This window comes from Aquarana catesbeiana, linkage group LG06 (genome assembly GCF_042186555.1).
Source record: "Aquarana catesbeiana isolate 2022-GZ linkage group LG06, ASM4218655v1, whole genome shotgun sequence".
In the NCBI taxonomy this organism is placed as follows: domain Eukaryota; kingdom Metazoa; phylum Chordata; class Amphibia; order Anura; family Ranidae; genus Aquarana; species Aquarana catesbeiana.
Genome location: NC_133329.1, coordinates 49,063,769 through 49,080,251, shown reverse-complemented (window position 1 = coordinate 49,080,251; position 16,483 = coordinate 49,063,769). Strand labels below are relative to the sequence as shown.

The window sequence follows — 16,483 nt, the reverse complement described above, 5'->3', positions numbered from 1 at the left end:
AAACAGACACCTGGAGCAGGTTTTTCTTTCCTTTGTCTATAGTTACATAGTAGGCGAGGTTGAAAAAAGACACAAGTCCATCAAGTCCAACCTATGTGTGTGATTGTGTGTCAGTATTACATTGTATATCCCTGTATTTTGCAGTCATTCAGGTGATTATCTAATAGTTTCTTGAAGCTATCAATGCTCCCCGCTAAGACCACCACCTGTGGAGAGGAATTCCACATCCTTGCCGCTCTTACAGTAAAGAACCCTCTATGTAGTTTAAAGGTTAAACCTCTTTTCTTCTAATTCAAAGGAGTGGCCACGAGTCTTGTTAAACTCTCTTCTGCGAAAAAGTTTTATCCCTATTATGGGTCACCAGTATGGTATTTGTATATTGAAATCATATCCCCTCTCAAGCGTCTCTTCTCCAGAGAGAAGACACAAAACAACGGGGTTCCCCTGGGTGGACTTTCCTGGCACTTGCAACAAATAAAAAGTATAGAGGTGTGTGGGAAGTCAAAGGCAATATAAAAAAAAGTACAAATTTTATTCGTATTCACAAGTACATATAGATAAAAACAAGCAGTGAGTAATTTTGACTAACATAGTGCATAATACATGATAGCCATGATAAGCAGATAAACACGCGTCCCGAGGGAGGGGCGGGGAGAAGGAGAAAACTGTCACAATAGGTGGCACAAAGGAGAGTATCAACAGTACCAATAAATAATTAAAGAGGAAAGGCTGCTGTCCAATCACAAAACCTAATTATAGTGTATGCCTCCAAGTATGGGGAAAGCAAAGGAAGGGGGAGGGGATGAAAGAGGGGAAAAGAGGAAGGGGAGCATCAGAGAGGAATATGGGATTAGACTGGGGATAGTAAATTGCTGCACGAAACAGTAAACATACTGGATTAATGCACAATAAAACAACCATGAGCAATAACCAAAATATTTCAATACATGTGGGCAATGTACATGTGCAAACATGTGCACCAGATATAAGCATATAATGACAGAAAGTAAATAACCGACATAAATACATTTTGTACATTGCCAAAAAATACTCTAAGAAATAGATGGTAGACGTGAATATGACATATTGCTACTAAAGACCAAAAGAACAGAAAATGTTATATAAATATATATGGGAAAACAGAAATCATAAAAGGGGAAATACCCAAGCTGGCTGTGTGTCTAGACACGTGGTCCCCCCAGGGGGGGGGGGGAGGGGGGGGGAGGCACGTATCAGACACACATACAGCCCGGCATACAGAAATTCAGGAAAAGACCCAAGAGCTGTAGCAGAGCAGTGAAATATCCTATGGGATGGCCATGGCCCTATTTTTCCATGCCTCCAGAGTTGAAGCCTTGTAAGAAGGGCTTAAAACATACCGCTTCATTAAGGCCTGGGGGTATGGTGGCCTTGAGGAGATGGATCCATTTCAATTCTCTTTGGAGTAAAATTTTATTCCAATCGCCCCCTCTGGGGCTAGGGTGTATGCGGTCTAGAATTAGAAATTTAATGGAGGGAAATTTACCACCGTGCACCAAGGTTACATGTCGTCCAAGGGGTAAATCAGGGTCGGCTGATTTCATGGACAGGATATGCCTATAGGCTCGTTGCCAAAATTCAAGTTTGGTCTTTCCTATATAGAAACAGCCACAGTTGCATTGGAGTAGGTAGACTACTCCAATGGTTCTGCAGTTTGCGAAGTGTTTGGGAAAAAAGGGTTTCCCATTGGGGAGTATGGGTTTTTTTTGAGTGAGCATGTAGCCACAATAGTGGCAAGAGCCACAGGCAAAAGTGCCCCTATATTTGCAGTGGATTGTAGATGGTCTAAACTCACTATTGGTGATATGATCACCAATGGAGATAGCTCTTTTGAAAGTAAAGTTGGGTTTTGCTGGGACCAAATGGCCTAGGTTGGGATCCAAGGCCAGTAAGTGCCAGTATTTTTCAATTATTCCTTTGGTTTGGCGGTGTTGCTGGTGATATGTTGTAATGATACTGAGTGGGTAAGAGTCTTTATGTTGTTTAGTAGGGTGGAAAAGTGTTTGTCTGGGTTTTTTGTTGGCTTTTTGGAACGCTCTTTTAAGAGATTTGTGAGAGTAGCCACGTCGTAATAGTCTATCACGAAGAGCAGCAGCTTCTGTGAGAAAGTTCTTGTTGTCTGTACAATTGCGCTTAATCCTAATGTATTGGGAGTAAGGTATGGAATCAATTAAAGGTTTAGGGTGGAAACTGGCAGCATGCAGTATGGTATTACCGGCAGTACTTTTTCTGAATAATTTGGTGGAGAGTCTGCCCTGTCCATCCTTAAAGATCTCAATGTCCAGGAAAGTTACATGAGTGTTATCAAAGGACATGGTGAACATCAGATTGAAATCATTCTTATTCATCCGAAGTATGAACTGCTCGAGTACATCCGCAGGGCCCTCCCATAGGACGAAGATGTCGTCTATGTATCGATGCCACGCTTGGATATAGTTGGTGTAATGAGTGAGGTTGCCATCTGAGAAGAGGGCTTTCTCCCACTCCCCCAGGTACAGGTTAGCGTACGACGGGGCACAACATGTCCCCATCGCCACTCCCTGCACCTGGAGGTAGTGGGAGCCGAGAAAGGTGAAAACATTATGAGTAAGGATGTACTCGAGCAGTTCGATGATGAATTCGTTATAGCTGGGATCAGAGTGCATATCCCTCTGAAGTATATGCCTAATTGCTGCCAGGCCCAATACATGTGGAATAGAGCTATAGAGTGTCTCCACGTCAATGGTGACAAGGAGGGCTTTCTCCGAGACAGGAAGATGGTCCAGAATTTGTAGAAAATGGCTAGTGTCCTTTACATAGGATGCTAGAGATAGCACGAAAGGTCTAAGATGTTCATCAATGAGTTTGCTGGCGTTCTCGCTTATTGAGCCTACACCGGAGATAATCGGCCTGCCGGGCGGATCTACGAGATTTTTATGCACTTTGGGGAGTGCGTAGAACGTGGGGATCTTGGGAAAATTGTTTCTCACAAAAGTCCAGGTAGTCTTACTAATGGTGTGGTTGAGGAAATCAGAGTCGACCAATGCGTAAAATTCTTTATTATACTTCTCAACAATGGAGGCTGGCATACGGCGGTACCAGTCTGCATTGTTGAGAATTTTCCTACACATCGTGATGTATTGGTGATTGTCTAACACCACAACATTGCCCCCCTTGTCCGAGGGCTTAATGGTGATGGTGTCATTGGCCTTTAGGGAGTGCAATGCCTCTAGTTCTTTAGGGCTTAGGTTGGAGGGTTCCTGCTGTTTAATTCTGAGCTTGTCCAAATCGTTATTGACCAATTTAAGAAAAATAGATGCATTTGGACATGTGCTTGGTGGTGGACAAAGGTCCGATTTCTTCTTTAGTTTTGAGGCCCCCGGATGTGGGTAGACATCTGAGTCATCTATTTGTTGGAGGATACGTGGGAGGTCAATCTGATCAATAAGATCAGATGTATCGCTCTCCTCTAATAACGCAACAAGTTGGTCCAAAGCTCGGTTTTCCTGTGGGGTAAAGGTAGTTTTGGCGTCCTGTTTCTGGTATAATTTCCTGAGAATAAGTTTACGGATAAAAAGTTGGAGATCTTTATAAAGTTCAAATTTGTCCAGTTTATGATCTGGACAGAAATTCAATCCTTTCCTCAGGATAGCAATTTCGTGGGTGGTGAGAGAATGGGAGGATAAGTTAATAATGCTCAAATCAGTGTCCGAATGTGTGTCAGTGTTAGGAGAAGAATTTATAATGTCAATTGTGTGTAGGTGTTCAGATTCGGTGGGGGTGGCTTGAGACCAGCCAATACTAGGTCTAAAAAAGAAGAATCATTGCGATTGGGCTCATGTGTATTGTTGGTGTTTTGAGGGGGAAGGGGTGGGTGTGCCTGTGTAGAGTGATTGGGCGTGGGGTCATTCTTGATGTTTTCAAGATGTGCCAGGGGAAGGGAATTGGATTTCTTTTCTGCGCTAGATTTTTTTGACTTGTGATCTGAAGTAGGATTGCCAGAAAGCTGGCGTTTAGTGCCGAGGGAGGATTTGGCTTTGGGAATGATAAGTGGGGGAATGTGTAACGAGGGTTTGTTGGAAGGGGGATTTTGGGATGTGTGGGAATTCCTAATTGTCCTATTGTTTTGGTTCCATTTGTAGGCCTTGCCGGCCTCAAATGCATTTTTGTCCCTGTGGAAATTAGAATTTTTCTTAGTCAAAATATTTTTATTAAAAGATTCAAGGTGAATTTTGAGTTTGTTCTCTTTAATAGAGACTGAGGGATGTGCCTGGAATTTTTTAAGCTGTTCACAAATTTTAGTAATTTCAATGTCTAGTATTGAGGATCTTTTAGTGTATTCATCTATGAGTAACTGCATGAGAGTACGTGAGCATGTCTGTAGAGCATTCTCCCATGTGGATTTGAAGGCTGCGTCCAGATCTTCCAACGTGGGGAAGATCTGGATGCGGAGACCCAACGGGTTCAGGTTACTCTTTATATAGTCTTGGAAGGACCTGACGTGCCAGAAAAATGAGGATTTTTTCTCTAAGTTTTTGGCAAGTTTGAAGAACAGGGAGGAAATCTCCGCTTCGGTTCGGTCATTGTCACCAAATTTGTCTAGGTATTGTTGCATTAAAGTTTCCCAGTCTTGACCCAGAAATATATTTTCAAAATGAGGAGTTTCCGTTTCAGGGGTCATTTTGTATGAAAAGAGTTTATGTAAAAGTGATGAGGGAATAGGGGGTAAGGTAAAAAGGGGAAAGTAAAGGGGTTTGAACCTAGGAGGGGATACAGGGAGCAAAAAAGTAAAAAGTAAACAAGGGAGGGAGGGGAGAGAGATGCACTCCCCTAGAAATGGTATAAAGATGATATATACATCGTATAATAGTCCTAAAGTGAGTTGGTCGAGTGGGGAATGGTATCTACTACCAAAAACACATTCAACAGAAAAAAGGTTGACCAACCAGTTTAGGACCAAGAGGGCCGTGCCACGTCCAATAATCTGAAGACACAAAACAACGGGGTTCCCCTGGGTGGACTTTCCTGGCACTTGCAACAAATAAAAAGTATAGAGGTGTGTGGAAAGTCAAAGGCAATATAAAAAAAAGTACAAATTTTATTCGTATTCACAAGTACATATAGATAAAAACAAGCAGTGAGTAATTTTGACTAACATAGTGCATAATACATGATAGCCATGATAAGCAGATAAACAAAAACAATGATGATGAAAAACTCTTCTCAAGCCCGACGCGTTTCGGGGTACTTAATAACTGTACAATCCTTCTTCAGGGGCATGATCTGAGAAAGAGGGGTTCATCTGAATAGATAGGGTAAGAGATGAGAGAAAAAGAGGGTAAGGTAAAGGATAAAGCTATGGGCAATATTTAATAGGGGGTATAGGGTGGTGAATTCATCACCTACCTGACCATGTGTGATTATTCACTTATGAAGGTTAGTTTTTTCTCTAAAAACAAGGAGAACCATGGAGGAAGGGCAGGATATGGAAAGAAGTATACGTATTGTAGCTGGTATAAACGAGGATACTTAGGTGGTGAGAGGTGCAGGTTGGTGGGCTGCAAACACCATGGAAAGGTATGACAGAAGCTCCCGTCCCGCCCGTCCTGGGCGCGCACACACCAGCGCGGCGTTCTGAGGTCACAAAAGGCGTCCCTAAAAATAACAGAATATAGAAAGGACCTTAAAATAGGGTCCAGCGTAGGTGGATAGAAAGTACTAACCTAATGTGTAGATAAATAGTTTGGTTCAAAAAAGGTTATTAGTAAAGGGAAAATGTAAGGGATAATGAATAAATAATGGAGTACATGAAAGGTCGATCGCATCAAAAAGGGCGGTAACACAAAGGTGCGGCTCATAATATATCCTAGTGGCAGCATATACATGTATATAAATAAATTTGGGTTTGGAGTTTAAACAAAGTATAGAGAGTAAGTACATAGTTGTGCACATAGTGGATAGTTGTGCTGAACATGCGTACTGGGGGTACCCATAATACATAATATGTAGCTAATGTATGGAATTTGAAAAGGATAAATTGATGCCAAGCCTGTGTGGAAATGCTTCCAAAAAATTTTTTTTTTTTTGCAGGGGCCAAAGTGAGAGATGACTCAAAACTAATAGTGTATAATCAGTATGGAAAGTGTATGGAAGCAAACATACTGGAGTAGGAAAAAACGACAAGCAATAATGAAGAGACATACCTTAAAAATGCAAGTTAGCAGACTCACAGCCAAGCGTCCGGTATGTGCAGCGGCTTGGTGTAGAGTAAATGAGACTGGTATAAGTAGTGTGGCTGTCACAATCAGCTGGCGTCAGCAATGAGGCACAGCTGTGTCGTGAACAGCGTAGGCCGGGACGCACTGTGTTGACCCCCCGAGGCGAGCGTGAGCGGCGCCGCCCCAACCGCGCGCGAACGTCACGGCGTTTGGAGCAGCGTCACGCACACCCGCCCCACCGGCACGGAAGTGACATTCCGGCGAGAGCGCATGCTCGCCTGGAGTGCCAACATGGAGGCAGTGGGTGTGTGCTGGAAAGACGCCCAAATACCTCACTAGGCGCTGCCCAGGATTTCCTGTGGCGGCTTACCGTGCCGGGCAGCCGCTCCGGCCGGACGCGTCCCGAGGGAGGGGCGGGGAGAAGGAGAAAACTGTCACAATAGGTGGCACAAAGGAGAGTATCAACAGTACCAATAAATAATTAAAGAGGAAAGGCTGCTGTCCAATCACAAAACCTAATTATAGTGTATGCCTCCAAGTATGGGGAAAGCAAAGGAAGGGGGAGGGGATGAAAGAGGGGAAAAGAGGAAGGGGAGCATCAGAGAGGAATATGGGATTAGACTGGGGATAGTAAATTGCTGCACGAAACAGTAAACATACTGGATTAATGCACAATAAAACAACCATGAGCAATAACCAAAATATTTCAATACATGTGGGCAATGTACATGTGCAAACATGTGCACCAGATATAAGCATATAATGACAGAAAGTAAATAACCGACATAAATACATTTTGTACATTGCCAAAAAATACTCTAAGAAATAGATGGTAGACGTGAATATGACATATTGCTACTAAAGACCAAAAGAACAGAAAATGTTATATAAATATATATGGGAAAACAGAAATCATAAAAGGGGAAATACCCAAGCTGGCTGTGTGTCTAGACACGTGGTCCCCCCAGGGGGGGGGGGGAGGGGGGGGGAGGCACGTATCAGACACACATACAGCCCGGCATACAGAAATTCAGGAAAAGACCCAAGAGCTGTAGCAGAGCAGTGAAATATCCTATGGGATGGCCATGGCCCTATTTTTCCATGCCTCCAGAGTTGAAGCCTTGTAAGAAGGGCTTAAAACATACCGCTTCATTAAGGCCTGGGGGTATGGTGGCCTTGAGGAGATGGATCCATTTCAATTCTCTTTGGAGTAAAATTTTATTCCAATCGCCCCCTCTGGGGCTAGGGTGTATGCGGTCTAGAATTAGAAATTTAATGGAGGGAAATTTACCACCGTGCACCAAGGTTACATGTCGTCCAAGGGGTAAATCAGGGTCGGCTGATTTCATGGACAGGATATGCCTATAGGCTCGTCGCCAAAATTCAAGTTTGGTCTTTCCTATATAGAAACAGCCACAGTTGCATTGGAGTAGGTAGACTACTCCAATGGTTCTGCAGTTTGCGAAGTGTTTGGGAAAAAAGGGTTTCCCATTGGGGAGTATGGGGTTTTTTTGAGTGAGCATGTAGCCACAATAGTGGCAAGAGCCACAGGCAAAAGTGCCCCTATATTTGCAGTGGATTGTAGATGGTCTAAACTCACTATTGGTGATATGATCACCAATGGAGATAGCTCTTTTGAAAGTAAAGTTGGGTTTTGCTGGGACCAAATGGCCTAGGTTGGGATCCAAGGCCAGTAAGTGCCAGTATTTTTCAATTATTCCTTTGGATTGGCAGTGTTGCTGGTGATATGTTGTAATGATACTGAGTGGGTAAGAGTCTTTATGTTGTTTAGTAGGGTGGAAAAGTGTTTGTCTGGGTTTTTTGTTGGCTTTTTGGAACGCTCTTTTAAGAGATTTGTGAGAGTAGCCACGTCGTAATAGTCTATCACGAAGAGCAGCAGCTTCTGTGAGAAAGTTCTTGTTGTCTGTACAATTGCGCTTAATCCTAATGTATTGGGAGTAAGGTATGGAATCAATTAAAGGTTTAGGTTTAGGTTTAGAGAGAATAAGTTCAGTGCTGGCAACCTTTCCTCATAACTAATATCCTCCAGACCCTTTATTAGCTTTGTTGCCCTTCTTTGTACTCGCTCCATTTCCAGTACATCCTTCCTGAGGACTGGTGCTCAGAACTGGACAGCATACTCCAGGTGCGGCCGGACCAGAGTCTTGTAGAGCGGGAGAATTATAGTTTTATCTCTGGAGTTAATCCCCCTTTTTTTTCCAATAAATTTTTATTGAGTTTTACATATTACAGGTTATGAAGTCATAGTAAGGAACAGGAACATGATCATGTAAATGTAAGTTTACAGACTAAATATTGCAAGTATAGTCTGAATAGCGATTTTATGAATAACGTTCTATGAGAAAGAAAAAATCGTTAACAAAGCGATTATAAACATAGGGTAGAACAGTTGACCTGGAATGATAGAAGGAGGGGTGGGGTAAGGAGGGGAGGGGTGCAAGAGGAAGGAGGGGCAAGGTGGAATAAGGGAAGGGGGGGAGAGCTTCAAGTGAAAGGCGAGTAGAGAGACAGGGCATTCAATTGTTAAACCTTACTTCAATCGTTAATTCTTTTTTGAGTACCAAAGGACCCATCGGTTCCAGCGAGTTAGTGTCTTTGTATGGGATTGTTTGCTGTTTAATCCCCTTTTTAATGCATGCCAATATTCTGTTTACTTTGTTAGCAGAAGCTTGGCATTGCATGCCATTGCTGAGCCTATCATCTACTAGGACCTCCAGGTCCTTTTCCATCCTAGATTCCCCCAGACGTTCTCCCCCCATTCATATTTTTGCCACCCAAATGCATTATTTTACATTTTTCTACATTGAACCTCATCTGCCATGTAGTTGCCCACCCCATTAATTTGTTCATATCTTTTTGCAAGGTTTCCACATCCTGCGGAGAAGTTATTGCCCTGCTTAGCTTAGTATCGTCCACAAATACAGAGATTGAACTGTTTATCCCATCCTCCAGGTCGTTTATGAACAAATTAAATAGGATTGGTTCCAGCACAGAACCCTGGGGAACCCCACTACCCACCCCTGCCCATTCTGAGTACTCCCCATTTATCACCACCCTCTGAACTCACCCTTGTAGCCAGTTTTCAATCCATGTACTCACCCTATGGTCCATGCCAACGGACCTTATTTTGTACAGTAAACGTTTATGGGGAACTGTGTCATATGCTTTTGCAAAATCCAGATACACCACGTCTACGGGCCTTCCTTTATCTAGATGGCAACTCACCTCCTCATAGAAGGTTAATAGATTGGTTTGGCAAGAACGATTCTTCATGAATCCATGCTGATTACTGCTAATGATACTGTTCTCATTACTAAAATATTGTATATAGTCCCTTATCATCCCCTCCAAGAGCTTACATATTATTGATGTTAGGCTAACTGGTCTGTAATTCCCAGGGATGTATTTTGTGCTCTTTTTAAATATTGGTGCTACATTGGCTTTTCTCCAATCAGCTGGTACTATTCCAGTCAGTAGACTGTCAGTAAAAATTAGGAACAACGGTCTGGCAATTACTTGACTGAGTTCCCTAAGTACCCTCGGATGCAAGCCATCTGGTGCCTGTACCAGAGTAATTTATTACATTGGGTATCCCCATCAGAGTGCCCCCTTAACCACTTTAGGACCGGGCCTTTTTTTCAGACTCGGTGTTTACAAGTTAAAAACACGTTTTTTTGCTAGAAAATTACTTAGAACCCCCAAACACTATACATTTTGTTCTCTAACACCCCAGAGAATAAAATGGCAGTCATTGCAATACTTTTTGTCACACCGTATTTACGCAGCGGTATTACAAGCACACTTTTTTTGAAAAAATTAACTTTTTTGAATAAAAAAATAAGACAACAGTAAAGTTAGCCCATTTTTTTTATATCGTGAAAGATAATGTTACCCTGAGTAAATTGATACCCAACATGTTACAGGTCAAAACTGACGCCATTCCACGAGCGGGCGCAAACTTTTACCCTTAAAAATCTCCATAGGCAACGTTTAAAAACTTCTACAGGTTGCATGTTTTGAGTTACAGAGGAGGTCTAGGGCTATAATTATTGCTCTCACTCTAACGATCATGGTGATACCTCACATGTGTGGTTTGACCACCGTTTTCATATGCGGGCGCTACTCACAAATGTGTTCACTTCTGCGCGTGAGCTCAATGAGACGGGGTGCTTTAAAAATATATATTTTTTTTTTCTTATTTATTTTATTTTACTTTATTTATTTTTACACTGTTTTTAAAGAAAAAAATGGGTCACTTTTATTCCTATTACAAGGAATGTAAACATTCCTTGTAATAGAAAAAAGCATGAAAGGTCCTCTTTAATATTAGATCTGGGGTCAAAAAGTCCTCAGATCTCATATTTGGACTTAAATGCAATAAAAGGAAAAAAAAAATTGTCATTTGAAAAAAATTACAACAGAAAAATGTGCCTTTAAGACGTATGGGTAGAAGTGACGTTTTGACGTCGCTTCCGCTCTGCTATGGTATGGAGACGGGTGGGGGCCATCTTAGCCTCACTTGTCTCCTTACCCAGCCACGGACAGGTCCCGATCACCTCCGCCGCTGCCGACGGCTCCGGTAAGTGGCGGAGGGCGCGAGAGGAGGGGCCCTCTCCTGCCGTCGATAACAGTGATCTTGCAGCGAATCTGCCGCAGAGACCACCATTATCGTTAACCGAATCGCCACCTGAAGAGATGGATAGCTCGGTTGTGGCAGCGGCTGCTGCCATTACCGGGATATCCCTCTTCAAAGTCAGGACGTATATAGTCGTGCGGCGGTCGGTAAGTGGTTAAGTAATGTGTTCCCATCAGAGTGCCACCTTACATCATATATTCCCATCACAGTGCCCACTTACATCAGGTTTCTGCAACGGAAGGCCCCTTACATCTGGTGTCTCCCATCAGTGTGCCCCCTTACATTATTTGTGCCCTTCAGAATTCTCCATTATATAAGGTTCCCCCATCACAGTGCCTCCTTACATAGTGTCCTCATCAGAGTATCCCCTTATATTAGGTGTCGTCATCAGAGTGCCTCCTTACATCAGGTGTGCCCATCACATCAGTTGTTCCTTTCACATCAGGTGTCCCCATCAGTGTGCCCCTTTACATCAATTGTGCCCATCGGTGAGCCCCTTAACAGAAAGTGGGCCCATCAGCGTGCCCATGTAAATATCAATGAAGTACACACCTACCATACATTGAGGGCAGGCAGGGAGTGGGAGCTGGCAAAGGTAGCAAGCTACAGTGGGCGGGAGCTGCACTGGGAATCTTGCTGAAGGGGGCGGGTTGCCCATATGACATCACACCATAACTCACAGCCGGCAGGGAGTGAGGTCAGGAGCCACGAGATAGTTAGCAGGGAGCAGGACGCACACGCATTGTCATTGGTTGCTGGGATGCGCAACCAATGACTGCTGAGTGGCGGGCTGCCATTTAGTGACGGCTGCTCTATACATTTTACACTTAGATGAGCAGTATTCCTCTCTTTTTGAATGAATATCTTCTGCTCAGCTCTGTCATAATGATGGGAATTGTCAAAGCCCATCTTTCACTTTGTGTTGTTTAACAGATTTTTTCAATTGTCAGGACCAAATGATTTTGATAATGCCCACTTACTGTACATTACATCAGATGCAGTCGCACTCACTGAACTACAGCTCAGCACAGCTGAAAAGATATTTTTCATATTGATGCCAGAACATTTTTTCCTTCACCACTCTTTTGCACCACTTCAATTAATTGTGGTGTGCCACAATTGGCAATATTTCAATGCATGCTGCAACTGTTTAATAGGTGTTGGTGCTGCCAGTGTTAGCGCTGCCCCTTACTCTACCTTCTCTTCTATCCTCATTCTCGGGCCCATTGGTTTTGAAAAGTTCTCAAGTATAGCGGTGAGTGAACTGGCCTGGGTTCGGTTCACAGAAGGATCTGCAATTTCAACCTGAAACATGAGGATACTTGAACACACAGCTTCATTGATTGTTATGATGCAGGTAGAGGATTTAATCCTGCTGACAAGCCTTACAAAGCCATGACTGGAATCCATATTGCATTCCAAAATCTAGATACTTATGGCTTCTGTATCTATTCCTGCATTATAACAAACAATGACGCTGTGCGGCTGACACTGTAGATTAAGCTCCCATACACTTCAGCAGGAATAAATACTCTGTGTGGGAGATGACAACCAGCTACCACAACAAAATAGATTACTTCTGGTTAAAGCAGTCTTATGCCCCGTACACACAGTCGGACTTTGTTCGGACATTCCGACAACAAAATCCTAGGATTTTTTTCATCGGATGTTGGCTCAAACTTGTCTTGCATACACACAATCACACAAAGTTGTCGGAAAATCCGATCGTTCTAAACGCGGTGACGTAAAACACGTACGCCGGGACTATAAACGGGGCAGTGGCCAATAGCTTTCATCTCTTTATTTATTCTGAGCATGCGTGGCACTTTGTCTGTCGGATTTGTGTACACACGATCGGAATTTCCGACAACGGATTTTGTTGTTGGAAAATTTTATCTCCTGCTGTCCAACTTTGTGTGTCGGAAAATCCGATGGAAAATGTCCGATGGAGCCCACACAAGGTCGGAATTTCCGACAACACGCTCCGATCGGACATTTTCCATCGGAAAATCCAACCGTGTGTACGGGGCATAAGATTCAGAAGTCAGGCAAACCGGCCAAATATGGCCAGTTATTTTGCATATTCAGCAAATTGTGAACAGACTGGGTTCAGGTTGAATTCATAGTTGACCCAAGTCCAAATCTCATCCCTACCCATGTATGCTTATTAGATCAAAAGTAAAAATGTAACTGTCAACAATATAAGAGTGTGAAAGTTATATTCCCCCTTTCTAAGGCCCACCATTGACCCAAACAATGTTTTAAGTGGCTGGAGTACTATACCGTCTACTGGACGCATGACACAATCAGAGGTAATTGAAATGCTTGTTAATAATTAATGGAGTCATTTCTCCCAACATCTACTTTTTAACTGAAAATGCCTTTTAAGTTAGAGAAAATTAGAAACTATGATAATTTTAAGTAGAGTCGGAGCGGAAAGGTAACTCACCATCCAAGTCCTGAGATGTATCACAGGGTGAGGAATTGGTCTGATCACCAGGAATCTCCTTACAGTCTGGCTCTTCATTTTGTAAAAAGTGATCTGTTAGCTGATCTGTTCTCTCTCCAGTTTCCTTGACCTGATCTTTATGCACCGGAGGAGTGACAGAACTGTGGGATTCCAGTTCTGGACCTGCTACATTACAGGCCTGAGGAGTTGCAAGGCTGGAAGGCTCCAGGTCACGCAGGTTTTTGATATCGCCGGAATCTATGATGTCTAATTGTTTGGCTACATCACCTGAAAAGGAATACCATATAGTGTTTGCCATCAGTCACCAAGTCCTTTCAGCCTGTCTATTAAGTATGCACATGTATTTTACATTCCATATATGAAATACATACTGTACAATAGATAGAAAATCCATACATTACCATTGAATGGAATTGCAAGAGAAACAGAAATGGAAGGCACGCATACCTAGTGCATTACCAAAGATAATGTAATAATAAAAATGTTTTATATAAAAGTGGGTACTCACAAAATGCAACTGACAAAAGGGCATTGTTTTTATGGCCTTTTGTCAGTTTTTTTAGAAGTGATCACATTCCCTCCGTTTTCAACTGCATAAGTGCTAGGGGAGGAGAAACATTAATACACTGATCTTCCCAGTGAATGGCTGTGTGGGGAGGGTGTCAGCAGAAGTCTAATCATCGGAGGAGAACAGGCTGAGTTTTTAGTATAGCTAGAGAACTGACTGGGCTGCGTTGTCATGTCTAGTATGGCCAGTTTGTAATAGGAAAGCAGGGACTGGCAGGAACACCAGGGATCTCACACATAGGATCAATACAAAGTACATGGTATAGCAGGCACATATCAGGAATATGAAATGTTGGGTTTACATATTCTTTTAGCATACCCTAAAGTATACTTGTTAGTATTATGAGCTGGCATACTCCAAATGATTTTGATAATGCTGAATTATGCCGCGTACAGACGATCGGACACAACAAAATCCTGGATTTATTTCCAATGGTTGTTGGCTCAAACTTGTCTTGCATACTCACGATCACACAAATGTTGTCAGAAATGCTTCTGTTTGATTCCGAGCATGCATGGAATTTTGTGCGTCGGAATTGTGTACACACGATCGGAATTTACGACAACGGATTTTGTTGTCGGAAAATTTGAGATCCAGCTCTCAAATTTTGTTTGTCGGAAATTCCAATGAAAAATGTTCAATGGAGCCTACACATGGTCGGAATTTCTGACAACAAGCTCCCATCAAACATTTTCCATCGGAAATTCCGACCATGTGTACACGGCATTACATCCCATGCAGTCCTACTTATAAGTACAACAAAAACAAAAACTCTTGCGCATAAATGTGTAGGCCCAGCAGTTCAAAGTTCAGGATGGACGATAGCTTTCGGCTTTGCTGTCCTCAAGGATAGGGATATCCTAACAGTCAACGAAAAACAAAAGAGAGAGGGCGCACCAGCCTAGTGCATTATCCTTAAAAAAGTTTATTAAAATGTACATAAAAAACTACTCACAAAGGTAGATGAAAAACACGCTTAGAACGATCTTTTTGATTAGTGGTGATCAATCCACTGATGACAGTCTCCAGTCTCTTTTGTTTTTCATAGTCCTACTTATAAATTACAGCCCACCACAGATGTCAGTTCTGCAGGGACAAGCCTCAGTGTTTCTCAATCTTTTTTCATTCACCCTTTAAAATTATGGACAGTCTTAAGGCACCCCATTCTAAAATGTAAAAAAAGGAATCCAATAGTTTTACATAATGTGGCAGCATCGACACATGTAGGACACTCAACATTAGAGGTGATTTATTCTTACAAAGCAAATACACTCTTGTACACTGGTACCGACTAGTATTCCAATGTTTCTCCTCTCCCTTCGTTTCTCTCCATCACTCAGCTAATGTGACCCCAGTGTTTACAGAGAAGGGAAGTTCAAACAAGGATGCTGTGCAGGCGATCAACACCCTTTTTATCTACACTGATGACCTCACTAGTTATTATTAGGATGCCTGCGTCTGAAAGATTATGATGGCGCACAATGAAAACCTGTGGCTTTGTGTAACTAAAAGGCAGGCTTCATCCACCTGCCGGCTTTTATACAATTCTTGGGCAATGTTTAGGCATTTTGCCAAGGCACCGCGGAAGAAACCTCAAGGCACCCTGGTTGAAAAAAGGCTGCTCTAGACAGTATAGTTAAGTTGTGTACACACTATGCAAACACTGAATGATCGTTCCTCATTTGGAATTTTTTTTCTTCCAATTTTCTTATAGTGTGTACCCTGCTTTACTGTTGTAAACTGCAGTGTAGTTTTAGCGAGATGGGACATGCTGTCCTCACCGCGTTGTTTGATCCCGGAAGGATGGGTGTTCGTGAAAGCCGGCCGGCTTTTCTATTCAATGCTTTTTTTTATCTGCTCCTAATGTAAGTGCATTAGCACTTTTAAAATAAAGGGGGGTAAATCTGCGGCGCTAATTATAATATGTAAAACCTCCAAACCATACCAAGAGGTTACATAACCAGATCTCCAGGTATCGATAATGTCTATTGCTTGATCTTCCACTAATTTGTGCAATCAAAGGTCACCCTTTGAGAAAGTGACGTGACAGTCACGCAACGCGTCAGGGAAGAGAGAGGCGGATTTTTTTCGGCTGCAGCTTGTCTCTCCGATCACGGCCGGGATCGTTGAGCTGAGAGCAGCCTGAGAGTTTTCTGTGTTATCCAGTTTTTTATGTAAGTGGAATATTGATGAAATAAATATTGAAATTACTTGCTACACTATGGAGCCCTTTCCTTTCTTTTGAGCTGAACCTGAAAGCAGCATTCTGGAGACCCCTGGCAACAAGGAGACTGGGAAGCCGGTGTTTCATCTGTCATATGCTAAATAGGCTGTGATCGTCCAGCCGGGAGGTGAGAGGCTGGGGGAACCGTTACCATTACACACTACATCTATCACTGAATATCTTTGGAACAACTTTGTTTTTTCAATTATTTGTCACAATGGAGATCTTATCCTTTATGGGACCTTTTTGAGACTGTTGATTTATTTTTCCACTATCTTCTCTAATTATTATCTATTCATCTACAATCTACACTTTGTGTGATCACATT

General features: G+C 42.6%; 1 protein-coding gene across 1 annotated transcript in view; it reads right to left on the bottom strand.

Annotated features, from left to right (window-relative positions):
- The window catches only part of LOC141148385 (up-regulator of cell proliferation-like), a 129,756-nt gene extending 116,297 nt beyond the window's left edge, over positions 1 to 13,459 (bottom strand). Inside the window, exon 1 of the mRNA XM_073635827.1 lies at positions 13,343 to 13,459. The gene's annotated coding sequence lies outside the window, so the exon portion shown is untranslated. The remainder of the gene's footprint in view (positions 1 to 13,342) is intronic.
- Positions 13,460 to 16,483: the final 3,024 nt, after the last annotated feature.